Below are 15,857 nucleotides of genomic sequence, written 5' to 3'. Positions count from 1 at the left end.
TCCCTTCCAGACCTTACTGTGTTAAAAAATGAACAATTTAAATTCTGTTAAAAGATGGAGAAAAAAGGTTTGGGTGGTATTTTCTTTTTGTTTTGGGTTTCAGTAATGGATACTGAACAGGCTTTTGCATTAAAAATGAGTAACACGAAGCAGCTGGTTATTTCTGCCATTGAAGATTAATTTCTATGGCATTATCAAATGTAATCCTGGAGGAATTAATTGCATTTATATTCCATATCTAAAAACCAATTTATATAATCATGCAATCTGGAACAGATAAGCCCATTCTTGGGAAACTGCTCTCTCTCACCATTATCTGACTCAGACTTAGACAGGTTACATCCCCCTGGGAACAGAGGAGCTCACTGAAATGCCATTTATAATGCAGAATGACAAATCCTGGAGCCAGAATGATACTCTTGGAAAATTCTATATGAATTTGGGCTGTCTTAGCAGAAATGATGAATAGCCCTGGAGAATCAGGACACAGTCAATTGTATTAATTACAGCAGGGAATTGTTAAATACAAACACCAAAGGCCCTGGGCAGAGGCTGTGGGACTGAAGGACAGGGCAGAGTTTGGAATGTTGCGTTCTGAGTACATAAGCAAAAGGGATGTCTGAGACAGGCTGCTGGAAACACCACTACCGCCACAAGGGAGCTGTGGGCAGGCTGGATTTCCACATTTGACGGGGTGACCCTAAGTTTTTATTAGCCTGGCTCCACAAGGCACTGTAGCACTGTATCAGTCAGGCATACTGGGCACATGCCTAATGGTGTTGGGATTCTAGGGACATCGAAATAGGGGGCCTCTGGCCTTCCCAGAGTGCCCTGGTGGCTACTCCAGTTTCAACCAAAAACACTTCTCTCCCTCCCCCCTTCCCTGGAGCCCTTAAAGGGGTAGACTCCAGCCACAGTGCCTGTGCTAGCTCCAAGCCTGCCAGCCCAGAGCGGAGGGGGCCGGGCGCCCAGGTCACCAAGTCGCTCTCACTCGAGAGCCCCTGACCCAGTGGCCCCAAAAAATGAGACAGCAAGCCACGAAAAGCCAGTCCTCCAACGCCCAGGAGCAGTCTGCCAGCTCCCAGGAGCCTGCCAGGGCCTGGAGAAGGCGGGTGCCTTCCTGGTCCAGGGTGGAGATCGTGGACCTTATTCAACTTTGGGAGAGATGTTCCCAATGTCCATGATCTCTGACTAGATGGAGGATCACGGCTGTCTATGGCAGGATAGCTGCCAGCCTGGCCACCAAAGGCCACATGTGAACCCAGGAGCAGGTTTGCATGACAATCAAGTTGGTCCGGCGAGACCCCCAACCCTGAGCTCTGAGCTTCCCCTCCTTCTTCTTCCCCTTGCTTCCCTCTTCTAGCTCCCTCCATCCCAGGCCTACCCCTGCCCTACCTCTTCCTCATACCCTGAATGGCACAAACAACTGAAGCCCCTCCACTGTTGCAAGTGGACAACACAGATTACAATTATGGGCAGGTTAGGGAAGTTGAATCCAGAGCCCACCTCAAGAGATCAGAAAAGTTGGGGACTCCAGTACAGGTTAGTGAGGTCAGAGTCCAAGGCTTAATAGATTTGGGGTGCATTCTGATAATGGCTGGAGAATACTTGGCAAGGATTGAGAAAGTGCTTTTATGTACCATATTTCTTCTATGTATTCACAGGGACATACACCAGTACCGCACAAGATGAATCTAATTAGCAATATGGAACCAGACAGAAACAGTCCCAAACCTAGAGGTGAGAGTGGCCCCAAACATAGTCTATCTAAATTGGGCAGGACTAGAAGCTCTTTTGGAAACTGATAGAAATAGGACAAGGGATGTCTCTAGAGGAAGAAGAGATGGAGGTTGAGGACACAACATTAGGGGACTTGCAGGGGTGATCAGGCTGGGACTGAAGGCAAAGGGGATGATGACCCAGAAGAAGGAATGTTTGCATCCCCAGTTAATAGTCCAAATCCTAAAGACAATGACCTGGAAGAAGGGACTTTCACATTACGGTCCTGCATAGCACACCTGAAAACATATACCTGCTCTCAAGCCAAATTGATTACCTACTAAATGATTTTATGTAGAGCTGAGTCTACAAACAGCTCACCCACAAGCAGCAAAAACTGTGATTACTAACCAAATAATGATCTTGCTTTGAATTAAAAGGGGGAACCATATAGGGTGTGTCTAAACTACATGGCTCCATCAACGGAGCCGTGTAAATTAGTTTATTCGGCATAGCCAAAGAACGTCATGAAATGAGGTTTACAGGATCGGTCAGCAAAGGCTTCCCCAGCCAACAGATCTGCGTCTAGACTGCCGCGCTGTGTCGGATCGGCTGATCGTCGGCACAGCACGGCGGCCATGTTTATTTTAAGGAAGCGGGGATTATTTAAGTCCCCGCTTCTTTGTCTATGCTGAATAAACTAATGTACATGGCTCCATCGACGGAGCCATGTAGTCTGGACATACCCACACTGAGAAGCGAAGAGCATTCAGACTCACTAAATTAGAATTCAATTCCTCATCCTCAAGCAGTTATGCAGGGAAATGTTGAAGCTGGCCCATGAAATAGAGGACACCTTGGACAGGAAAAAACATTTGATGGGGTGACCCTAAGTTTTTATTAGCCTGGCTCCACAAGGCACTGTAGCACTATCATGCTATCATGCTTAGACCATGAATGTCAGAGAATATCTCTGAGGAAGTTTGCTAATGCTCTTCTAGTGTCCTCCCTCCCTGTAGTGAGTGAAAGAATAGGTGCAGATTTAATGGGATTACTAGAAAAGACCAGGGCAGGAATTGAAAAAAACTTGATGGGGAGGGGGAGGCTGGGTCGTTTTGCACTCCCCCTGGAATTTCTTTACACCCCCCCAGTTTGGGAACCCATGCCCTAAACTATACCAGGGCAAGACAGAGCAAAAGCTAGGCACGCTCCAGGAGGAGGGATCATTTTAAATAGTATTGGTAGCCCAGGGAAGGAGCTACAGGTTGCACCAGGAACCTGAGGCTGACACCTGGAGCTGCAAGAGGAATGATTATAGCATTTTTCAGGCTACTCTGGAAATGGCGGTTCAGAGTCTTCCCTCCAACTTCCACTTTAGGAGTTGGAAACTCACAAGAGACGGTGAAGAATGAGACATTGTTTTGTACTACTGGCAGACTTAGGCCTGGTCTATGCTACAGCGGGAGGTCGAATTAAGATACGCAACTTACTTAAATTACATAGCTGGAGTTGATGAATCTTAAATTGCATTTCTGCGCTATCCACACAGCTGGAGGCTGATAGGAGCAAATGCTCCTGTTGCTTTTCCTTAACTCCTTGCGACTGCGAGGAGTACAGACACTGGCCGGAGCTGTCCTCAGCATTCAATTTACAGATCTATACTAGATTTGCTAAATTGAATGCTAGAAGATTGACCTCTGGAGCATTGATCTGCTGGTAAATATAGAAGTGGCCTCAGCAGAAACTCCTTGTTGCACTGCTAATTTAGGGAGGGAGATTTTCAGAGAAAGCTCAAAGTAACTTCAGTTTTGTTTAAGGATGAATGATGTTTTATAGACATGGCCAGGGAGTCAACACAGGGGTTAATGTTCCAAAAATCTCACCTTTAGACAAGCCCAAAATAAGGTTACCAGGCCACGAATTAAAAATGAACATGTAATTTAGGATTGTCATGTGATAAAAGCTTCAGGAATATGTCCAGCCAAAACTGGCAACCCTAGGCCAAAGTGGCGGGGCCCATTTCCTGCAGGAGTTTTTTGAAAATAGCAATTCTGGGAATGAAAAGAGTTTCTTGGCTATAAATCAAAGGAGGCGGAATCACAGACTAGTTTCTTTTGTCTTTCTCTGTTTCTTGCTCAGCCAAATCGAACACCTTTGTAGCAGATTGACCTTGAAGATTATATCTGAAAATGTAATAAAATAGGACAGAATAGCTGACATAGGAAAAAGAACAGATATGTGATTGCTGTAGAATTAAAATATTAACGCAACAGATACTTCAATATTGAATTCCCTTTTCTTATGCAAGGAAAGGACTGAGTTGGTATCCCAGATCTACAGCCAATTCACTCATGAATCTTTTAAACACTTAAAGATACAATCATTCTGTTCCATCTCGCAAGAGAATCCCTCCCACCTTTCTTACATTACATTATTTAATAACATCAGCTGCCTGTAGGCATTTGGAAGCCCAGCATTTTAGAGGCAGCAATGCTTAGTACTGTTGTTTGTTACAGCTATTGAGAACAGGGTTAAAATTATAAGCCATCACTTAGATATAAGGGTTTCCTGCTTCTACTTTCAGGTTCTATAGGGAAGTGTTTGATCTAGGTCTTAAGCAGTCAGTCTGCCTGCAAAAAAGGCAACCCAGAGCTGTGCTTCTCTGCTTTAGAGAGCAGCCTGCTTTGTCTCTCTGGCTTTGATTGTTGTGTGTTAGATTTTTGAATTCTAAGTAAAGTAATATTACATCACAATTTTTCTGGAAGAGTATTTATGTTGTAAGTTCAGTGTGATGCTGAAATGTCAGTTAAATTCTGCATGCTTCACAGCTAGAAGGGAGGATCAAAAACAAAGTGGTTCAGAGGACTGCAAAGAGGAGGTTGAATTGTGTCAATGAATCTGGGTTCTGTGTTGCTTTTCTGAGTTGAGAATCAGTGCTGGAAGCAGGATAGTGTCAGATTCCCCTCTAGGCCACCGAATGGTCAGTGGAGAAGGGTTTGCCATCAAGGATCAGAAAACATTCCTTTTAGTACTTTCCGAAAAAGAACATTCCTTGCAGGACATGACAGGGCAATCTTTCCTAGGACTTCTGTATTCCCTGCACAAGATACATAATCCCAAATGGTGTTTTGCTTGGCTCCATAGTTTGGTTCTGCTCTTTGCTGGCTGTGGCCATCTCATAGACAGCTGACCTGTGTCAGTCCCCGTAATACACGAGGTTCGAAGGGATGCCGGAAAGCATGAGCCCACAACTGGGGGCTTTAAAAAGCACAAACTGATTTTATTTTGATGGCGCCAGACAATCATCAGAACAAAAATTGAACAGATTGACAGACAACACAAAACAATTCCCTGAGGCTTTTCTAAATCACAATAATTCCCAATAACTGCCCAGGGGTTAGGAACAGTTGAATTAACACTGGTATTGTCCATAGGGCTGATTATTTACACAACTTTATACAAGGAAACAGTAAAAACCCTAAACCACAACTATTTATAAACTAACTTAGTAACTTTTTAGCCACTGTCACTTGACAAGCAATAAGGACAACTAAAAAATCAATTAGGATAGGGATGATGGCGGGGGGGGGGGGGGGGGAGGGGTGGGCTATACCAGTTCTGGAGACAGCAGGAACACAAGTACCGGTCGCATGCTCATAAACTGTCTCCACTCGGGTCGACCAACTCGGAGTACGCTCAGTAAGACTCGAGAGCGGGGCGTGCAAGGCGTCTGGGTGATCAGGCCAAGCGTTCACTCAATGCGAATCCCCAGTGAGAGAGGGGCTGCCTGCCTGTTTTATTGCCTGTGAACTTATCACCCCATAGGTTGGTTTTTGCTGCAGTGGGTGGAGTAGCAGGCCTGAGCACAAGTCAGCCCATTGGCTGATCTTTCATTGCAATGGGTGGAGCGAGCAGGGGAAGATTATTAATTTACATGCCCTTATATGGAAAACACTCCACCTCACAGACAGAGCCCCCTATACCAGCCTTAGAGGTATTACAGGCTATGGCTCCCTGCGACGGGCAGCCATTCCTGATGTTCTGTCTCGGACAACCTGGATGGCATCCACTTCTGGGAGGCCTATGCCCTACTCTTTTCTCTTATAGCCAGGAGCTATTTCTAAATAACTTTGCTGTGTAGACATACCCTCACTGAGCAGATTCAGTAAAAACTGAGAGATGATCTCAACATTAGCCTGTTTCATTGAGAAGCTCTACACTAGCAAAAGGATAGAGTGGAACACTCATCAGGTCTTTTGTGCCTCTGACTCTCTCGGCACGTCTTCAACTGGCAGATGGGAAGAAAAAGACGTGAATCCTATCAATATTCTATTAGCAACTAAACTTCTATATGCTAGGCTAAAAAGGTATGCAAATTGCACGCTGCAATTGCTTTTTCTGACAGTTTTTTCAGAAGAGGCTTTTCTGAAATTTGGCCCATCTATTCTGGACTAAAATTTGGAAAAAACCCTCTTTTGGAAGAGCCCTTCTTCCTCATGGGAGGAGGAAAACAGAGCTTCCAAAAGAGCGTGTCTGCTCTTCCGCAAAACAAGTGGATGCAAACCTGTAGTCTAGACATAGCCCCAGTGAAAGCAGACTGTAAAACCCTAACCCTAACTCTAATCCTAACCCTACAATTAAGGAAAACTGGCAGACATTTGATAAAAAAAGCAAAATAAAAAACTAAAAAAAAAAAATTGCTAATGCTGAGGAAAAAGTAGTGCAGAGACAGGGAAAGTCATAAAAATTCATTCAGAAATGTGAATCCCTGAAAACAGTACTTCAGAGAGGTGGCTGGCTCAGTGATAGTTCAGGAATTTGAAATTACAACCAGATGGCACAAGGTATCTGCAGCAGGGATTTTGATAGTCAAGGCAGAGCACCAGCAGGTAGCTGAGGCTATTTCTTAAACTGTCTCCAGCTCACGTGACTTGTAAGATCCTTTCCTGTATCACTAAAAGCCACAGTCCTGTCATTATGATGCTTTTGGGTTTTAATTCTTGAGAATACCACAATGAAAGACAAGGCATTTCTCCCTTCCCCCAAAGGAAAAATGACATCATAATGGAAAAATAAATAAATGTGACCTAGCAAATGTCCTTCAGCAGCTAGAAACTACGTTACTTTAAATCTTTGTTTCTTGGCATTCTGCCCATTAGAATACAGTCTTCACCAGAGTTTTCTGTCTAGCCAACTTATTGTGCATCTGAAGCTGCAGACTGAAACAGAAGATCTAAGTTGCTGATTGGAAGGGGGAAATATGGCAGTTATTATAAGAACATAAGAACGGCCGTACTGGGTCAGACCAAAGGTCCATCTAGCCCAGTATCCTGTCTACCGACAGTGGCCAGCACCAGGTGCCCCAGAGAGGGTGAACCGAAGACAATGATCAAGTGATTTATCTCCTCCATCCCTCTCCAGCCTGACAAACAGAGGCCAAGGACACCATTTTATCCCCTGGCTAATAGCCTTATTATTCATAAGAGATTAATTTAAATGCTAGCTCTCTAGCTAAATCTAAAAGCCTCTAAGATGAGTGTCTCACTGACCCATTTTAAGGATGTGCAGACTATGTACTCAAACAGGGATTAAACAGATGTAGCAGCGTGGCCACTTATTGGCCCTTGAACACCTTTGGACAGAGGTCACTCTACAGAACCTGGAATCTGTGGTCATACTATCTCTTCAGGGATCCTTTAAGAAGTCACTGTTCACAGAGTACTTCAAAAAAATCTCCAAAGTGGATCCTCCTTCTTGTGCACACTGGCCCTCCAGAACACAAACCCAATTGATAGAAGCATAGAAGCACAGGACTGGAAGGAACCTCGAGAGGTCATAAAGTCCAGTCCCCTACTCTCATGGCAGGACCAATCACCATTTAGACTACCCCTGACAGGAATGTTTTCCTAATGTTCAACCTAAATCTCTCCTGCTGCTCTTTAAGCTCATTGCTTCTTCTCTTATTATCAAAGGTTAAGTAGACTATTTTTTTCTCTCTTCTCCTTATAACTACCTTTTAGGTACCTGAAAACTTATAATTTCCCCACTCAGTCTTCTCTTTCCCAGACTAAACAAACCCAGTTTTTTCGATTTCCGCTCATAGTTCATATTTTCTAGACTAATACTTTTTGTTGCTCTTCTGTGGACTTTTTCCAATTTGTCTCCATCTTTCCTGAAATGTGGGGGGCCAGAACCAGACACAGGCCTAATGAGCATGGAGTAAAGCAGAATTACTTTTGCTTCCTATTTACAATACTGCTAATGCATCTCAGAATGACGTTCTCTTCTTTTGCCACAGTGTTACACTGTTCACTCAGATTTGCTTATGAACTCCAGCCTCATTTCCATAGTACTCCTTCCTAGAAAGTCATTTCCCATTTTGTATGTGTGCAAGTAATTGTTCCTTTCTAAACAGGGTACTTTGCATTTGTTCTTATTGAATTTAATACTATTTACCTCAGATCGTATCTTCAGTTTGTCCAGGTCATTTTGCAATATATTCCTATTCTCCCAAGTGCTTGTAATCCCTTCCTGCTTGGTATCATCTGAAAACTTCATAAATATTCTCTCTAAGCCATTATCTAAATCATTGATGAAAATATTAAATAGAACCAAACCCAGAACTGATGCTTGCAGAACCCCACCTGATATGCCCTTCCACCACGATTGTGGACCACTGATAACTATTTGCAAAGCATAGTTATTCAACCAGTTATGCATCCACCTGTAGTCCTTCCATCTAGGTTGTATTTCCCTAGTTTACCCTACAGGCAGTCCTCCACCACACCTCAGTAGAGATTTCAGAAGGTCTCTTACCTCTCCTTTGTCACCCTGGGGGTGAAGGAGGACGGTCCGCAGCCGCTGTCTTCAATCGGGCGTTGCCATCTGAGTCACGGCACCAAATTGTGGAAGAAAATTACCTTAGCAAGTTAGAGAAATGGTCAGAGGTAAACAGGATGAGGTTTAATAAAGAGAAATGCAAAGTGCTCCACTTAGGAAGGAACAATCAGTTCCATACATACAAGATGGGAAGCGACTGTCTAGGAAGGAGCATGGCAGAAAGGGATCTAGGGGTCATAGTGGACCACAAGTTGAATATGAGTCAACAGTGTGATGCTGTTGCAAAAAAAGCAAATATGATTCTAGGTTGTATCAACAGGTGTGTTGTAAGCAAAACTCGTGAAGTCATTCTGCCGCTCTACTCTGCACTAGTTAGGCCTCAGCTGGAGTACTGTGTCCAGTTCTGGGCGCCACATTTCAAGAAAGATGTGGAGAAATTGGAAAGGGTACAAAGAAGAGCGACAAGAATGATTAAAGGTCTAGAGAACATGACCTATGAAGCCAGGCTTCATGAACTGGGCTTGTTTAGTTTGGAAAAAAGAAGATTAAGGGGGGACACGATAGCGGTTTTCAAATATCTAAAAGGGTGTCACAAGGAGGAAGGAGAAAATTTGTTCCTCTTGGTTTCTGAGGACAGGACAAGGAGTAATGGGCTTAAAGTGCAGCAGGGGAGGTTTAGATTGGACATTAGGAAAAAATTCCTAACTGTCAGGGTGGGCAATTTATTCCAATATTTGACAAGGGAGGTGGTGGAATCTCCCTCTCTGGAGATATTTAAGAACAGGTTAGATAGACATCTGTCAGGGATGGTGTAGGTGGAGCTTGGTCCTGCCTTGAGGGCGGGGGGCTGGACTCGATGACCTCTTGAGGTCCCTTCCAGTCCTATTATTCTATGATTCTATGAAAACATTGTCCTCACTCTGCATTTGTAAGCATTTGTAAGCAACAAGTATCCAGAGGCAGTTTTATTACAAGCTGCAGCAAGGGAAAACTGGTTCGGACGGGAGGGAAAGCCCCCCCCCCCAGGCAGATCCTCGAATACAAGCAATTATGAAGCAGTTTATATACTGTCCATTAGATATAATAACAACAATTAGTCTCCTTCCCATTACAAACACCAAAGGCTAACAGTTATTTTAGTTCCACCCAGATGCTCCTTATCTCAAGGTCCCTGCCAGAGTCAGCATTCTATCCTTATCTCTGTATGGAGGCAAGAGGCAAAGGCAGCGTCTAATTACAGATCTCGCATTGTCAGGCCACAGACTTAGCCTGACTCTTGTTCTCTTGTTAACAAGACCAAGATGGCTGCACACAAATTCCCTTATTCCCTTTTCCTGTCTCTACAATGAGAAAGTCATGTAAGACCTGTACAAAAGCCTTCCAAAGTCTAGGTATAACACATCTACCATTTTCTCCTTATCAAAGAATGTTATCCTATCAAAAACTATCAAGTTTATTTGACATGATTTAGTCTTGACAAATCCATGCTAACTGTTACTTAACTTGTTATATTCTAGATGTTTGGGAATGGATCCCTTAATTATTTGCTCCATTATCTTTCCTGGTACAGAACTTAAGCTGATTGGCCTGTAATTCCCTGGGGGTATGTCTACACAGCAAAGTTATTTTGAAATAACAGCTGTTATTCTGAAATAACTTTACTACACAGTCAAACCGCTATTTCGAAACACCACAGTTCCAAGACGACCACTTGACAAGTGGTGATCCCTACCAGCCCCCCAACAATACTCTTGCTGAAGGTTCCCTAGCAGGGTAGTAATGCTTTGGTGTGGAATAGTGAGGGAGACTTCAAGACTAGGAAACATTGGAGCCAGTCTCCTACTCAGAGGATGACTCTGCTGCCAGAGGGGCTGCTCCCAACAGTGCTAAGTTGGAGGAGGACATAGCACAACTAGTACTGGAGGCTTCCCCTTTGCCAGTACCATAGGCACCGACTCCATGGGTGCTCCTGGACTGGAACATCCCTAGGGAAAAATTAGCAGATGCTGCTCAGCACCCATCAGCACTCAAGCTTGTCCCCCACCCCCATCCACCTCTCCTCAATGCCTCCCACCCTCTAACAGCTCTGCTGACCTACTTCTCCCCTTCCTCCCTCCCAGTTCCTCCCACAAAACACCTGTGTTCAGAAACTCTGGGAGGAAGGGAGAGGAGTGAGGATATGGGGCACTCAGGGAAGAAGGGCAATGGTGTGGGGGGCAAAGGTTTGGAGGAAAGGTATGAACTAGAGCAGATTAGGTCAGGAAGATGTGGGGTGGGGACAGGGCTTGGGGCAAATGGGGAGAGCAACCCCTGGCTAGTGCAGAAATAGCCATGCAGTTTGAGGCATCTGAGGTTGACAGAACTCTAAGTGCGGCACTGATGCTATCTGCTGATGGTATCATGGCCTGCTGATGGTATCATGGCCTGCTGGAGATCAATACTGAGAGGCTTAGCAGATCTCTGAGTGCTTCAAGCATATCCAGCACAGTTGGTACTGTGATAGCCTCAGGAAAGCCTGGTGCCACAGATATTGGAAGGTGCTCCCTTGACAGTACCTGCCCCAGTGCCAGAGTCAAAGCTGCCAGCTTTTGCAGTGCCTGAGGAGAGTGTGTTTCAGCCACACACTACTTTTATCTCAAGGCCTTTTATCTCATTGCCAGTGTCCTTCCTTTCTTGGCAGTCTGCTTAGAAGTTTGTGGTGGTGTCCGCACTCCCCATCCTGCAATGGGGTGGGTAGTGGGTGTGTGGACAGTGCCACTAAGTCTGTTGGGTCATCTCAGATCTCAAAACTCCAAGCCCCGGATTTTTATTTTTTTCATACACCCCTTCAAAGACATAAAGATTGCCTGTGTAATTACACAGATGTCAATGGTCAGAGAGCGACAGAAGGCTCCCAATGCCCGTACCCTACTCCAATTCACACCGTAGAGAACAGACTGTTACACTTAAACTGGGACTGTTTCTGACAGAATTGGAGATATAATTTACCACGGAGTGTATTAGAGACATGCTGCACTTAGTTCAGGCTTGATAAATCATCAAGAAAACCTGCAGATTATCTCATTAAAGTAGTTTCCACCAGAAGCAAGTGCCATCAGACTTTTCTAGCTGAAAACACTTTGAAAAATTTTATTGGTGCCTCCCTCAACTTCCTCATAAGCCAGCTGTTTGTATTTCGAGTCACTTATAAAACATTAAGGCTGTGTCTAGATAGGCCAGTTTTTCCGGAAAATCAGCAGCTTTTCCGGAAAAACTTGCCAGCTGTCTACACTGGCCGCTTCAATTTCTGCAAAAGCACTGACGATTTCATGTAAGATTGTCAGTGTTCTTACGGAAATACTATGCTGCTCCCGTTCAGGCAAAAGTCCTTTTGTGCAAAAGGGCCAGTGTAGACAGCTCAGATTTGTTTTCCGCAAAAAAGCCCCGATCGCGAAAATGGCGATCGGGGCTTTTTTGCAGAAAAGCGCGTCTAGATTGGCACGGACGCTTTTCCGCAAAAAGTGCTTTTGCGGAAAAGCATCCATGCCAATCTAGACACCTTTTTCCGAAAATGCTTTTAACGGAAAACTTTTCCGTTAAAAGCATTTCCGGAAAATCATGCCAGTCTAGACAGCCTAAAAGCTTGTATTTTTTTTATTTTCAGGGTCACCACTCAGCCATTGAACCAGCCAAGATGGCATTCTGTATATAAGTGTTGATAAATTTGTCTTTGAACAGTGTTTATTTATTATAACCTTAGGCACATTCTTTGCATATCTTTCTCTGGACTGTTACACTTTCACAAAATGCAATGGCTGCTTTGGCCTTAAAATTAACCTTAGAGGTATAGACTAGAGAAGCCGTTTGAGATTGGCGGGACATTTCTACTAAAATGGTCACCAGTGAAGCAGGAGAGGGTGCAGAAAAATTATTTGAGGACTGGAGAAAATGCCTGGCAGTGAGATAATGAAAGAGCCCAATTTATCTATCAAAATGTAGTCTGAAAGGTGATTTGATTATAATATATAAGTACCCTCACACAGAAGATAAGGTACTAAAAGGGCTTTTTACAGTCTAGCTGAAAATGAACTAATGACTGGGAGCTGAAGCCACACACATTCAAACTAGACAATAAGGCACAACTTTTTAACAGTGAGTGGTTAGCTTAGTAACTTGTTCCAATGGCTAAGTGGATTCTCAGTCTCTTGTTATCTTCGAATAAAGAGAAGACTTTCTGGAGGAATGCTTCAGTCACACACAATTTATTCACTCAAGGTAACTGAATGAATTGCATGTGCACACTATTGATTAGCTAGCCAATCTAATTGAGAAGTTTTCAAAATTGGGTCACAGGCCAGCCTAGGTAAGCTCCAGCCGCGCCATGAGTCATTTTGCTTATCTAAGCATCCAAAGGCATGGAGCCTCACAGCTCCTATTGGCTGCCCTGATTCCAGCCAAGATAAGCTTAGATAAACAAAGCGTCATTACCCACCAGTGGCTTACCTGGGCAGGCCTGTGATCCAACATTGAAATTCCCTGATTTAATCTGTTCTACACAGCATGTCTACACAGCAAAGTTATTTCAAAATAACAGCCTATATTTCGAAATAACTTTCCTAGCATCTACTCAGCCAAACCGCGATTTCAAAATTAAATCGAAACAGCGGAGCGCTTAATTCAAATTTGGTAAACCTCATTCCACAAGGAACACCACCAAATTCGAAATAGCTAATTCGAAATAAGCGCTCCGCTATTGCGATTTAATTTTGAAATCGCGGTTTGGCTGTGTAGACACTAGGAAAGTTATTTCGAAATAGGGGCTGTTATTTCGAAATAACTTTGCTGTGTAGACATGCTGTGTAGAACAGATTAAATTCTTTGCATATCTTTCTCTGGACTGTTACACTTTCACAAAATGCAATGGCTGCTTTGGCCTCAAAATTAACCTTAGAGGTATAGACTAGAGAAGCTGTGTGTGTGGCCTCCCCAGAGCCTGTGAGGAGAATCCTGGGGGTGCTATGGGGCTGCCTCCTGTGGCCACATGGTGCACGACACTGCATGTGGTTCCACATGCACAAAGTCCAGCCTGAGCAGGCCGGTTGACTATCACACCCCATGCCCTCTGTGCCCATCTTCCCCACCCTGTGTGTGTGAGAGAGACTGAGAGCACTCACCTGATCCCTCCTCAGTGTCAGACGATGCCTGAGATGTCCAAGCTTAGGGATACTGGCTCCAGGGACTGTGTGACCATGGTTGCTGTGTCCTCCTCCTCCTGCAGTCCCTCATATTCCTCTGGGTGGGCGATGATGGGCATCTTGAGTCCAGAATCAACCACCACGGGTGGGGAAAGGGCTTCCTCACCCCTCAGGATCTGGTGCAGCTCTTCACAGTACAGGCAGGAGTGGGGTCCTTCCCCAGAGTGCGAGCTGCGCTCTCTGGCCCTCACATAGCTCTGGCGGAGCTCCTTCACTTTAGGCCGGACCTGTTCTAAGGTCCAGGGTAGGTGTCCCTGCTCTACCAGGGCCTTGGATATTCACCCATATATGTCAGCGTTGCAGCATCTGGAGCGGAGATCCTGCAGGGTGTGCTCCATCCCCACCCTGCGCCACAGCTTGAAAAGGGACAGGATCTCTGCTCCAGCCCAGGAGGATGCCCACCACATGGTATCCCTTGGTGGGTCCTGGGAGCTCTTCATGCTCCCTGCTTGTGGCTTGGCCATAGCTCCGAATGAGGGTGGCAGGAAGAGCTGTGCAGCCAGGTGCTGCTCCAGGGCCTGCTTCTTGCCACAAAGTTTGTCCAGGGTGCCTGCAGCTTTAAGAGGCGCCAGAGACAGAAATTATACAGTTGTGATTACTTTGGACAGAGTGGCCACCAGGGCACCTGTTATTTCCTAGAGGCCTCTTCTTTCAAAAGAAAACCCCTCCTCCCTGTCCACACACACCTTTTCCCCCAAAGAGCTCTTTTGGAAAAGGTATTCTTCCTTGTAGAAAAGAGGTCTACCGTTGTCAGAAAAACCCCTCCATTCTTTTGACTTTTTGTCGAAAGAACATGATTACAGTGTGGACGTAAGTGAAGTTTTTTTTCGGAAAAACAGCTGTTTTTCTCAAACCTCTGCAGTGTAGACATACCCATTCTCATATAGCAAGTAGTACACATGCGAGTGAGGTGAATGGAGGGGAGAATTTATTGGTTGGCTACTGCACTAAAATGACATCTTTGCAATAGACAGAGCATAGGTTGGTATCAGAAAAAGTGGATGTTGGTGCATGTTAATAGCTTGTCTCAATTTATGAGCAGAAAGGCATGATAAATCCCATGTGAAAGTGAGAGTTTGGGACAATGGACACTGTCCTGTGCAGACAATGTTCAAAACATTGAATGTTTCCATCCATTACCTTAGGACATATTTATTATTAAAAAAAAAAAAAAAAAAAAAAAAAAGACTACCTGGACCATGTTTGTACCCGAAGCCAAGTTTCCAAAAGTCTAGGCTGCTAATAGATTATTGTGAAGCTTGTTTATACTCTCTCAATGATTTTGCCTAAAAATGGAAGTTTGGTGTCAGTACATCTAGAAATTTTTCATATCCAGTCTTAACTCTTTGAATATGAGGGCACTACATTTTCAGAAAGGCACTCTGAAGGAAAGTTTGATTATTTGTTAGCTACCAAATTCAATTTTACCAAGGAAGTAGATATGAATCCTACTTCTCATTTCTTAGGAAACGTCTCTGCTTCCTTCCAGAAGTATTTTAGCTACAGTGATCGATGTTTGCTGATCAGCAACTGGTGATTAAAATATTCAAGGTATGCTAGATTTTCATCTGGTGCAGGTACAGACTATCACTGCTGATAGAATTGAGGCTTCTGGCTACATAAGAGTGCAAGAGAGAAGAATTAAGGTATACTATAAACTCAAGAATGATGCTTAAGATAACTAAATTGTTCAGGTACTGAGTGAAGTTCCTCCATTGCCCAGCTAACTGCAGAAATGAAGTCTCAAAGGGGTAGCTATGCTAGTCTGTATCTGCAAAAACAGAGTCCTATGGACCTCAGATACTAATAGATTTATCAGGGTGTAAAAGCTTTTGTGGGTAAAACCCACTTCATCAGCAGATGAATTAGAGAAATGAATAAAGAAGATGTGGGGGGCAACAGTGTTCTTTACTAGCCCTGACCCAAGTGTTTAGGTCTGCCAGAGATATTCATAATATTCCAATACCACCAGCATATTTATATACAGAAGCAGTTTCTGAAGCCAGATAAGCTGCAGCACTAAAAATGGGAGTATGAATTTGGTTTTGGGATAGGGAGGGATGG

The sequence above is a fragment of the Pelodiscus sinensis genome, chromosome 2 (genome assembly GCF_049634645.1).
Source record: "Pelodiscus sinensis isolate JC-2024 chromosome 2, ASM4963464v1, whole genome shotgun sequence".
Taxonomy (NCBI): Eukaryota; Metazoa; Chordata; order Testudines; family Trionychidae; genus Pelodiscus; species Pelodiscus sinensis.
The sequence above is the reverse complement of the archived record's forward strand: the minus strand, read 5'-3'. Positions refer to the sequence as shown.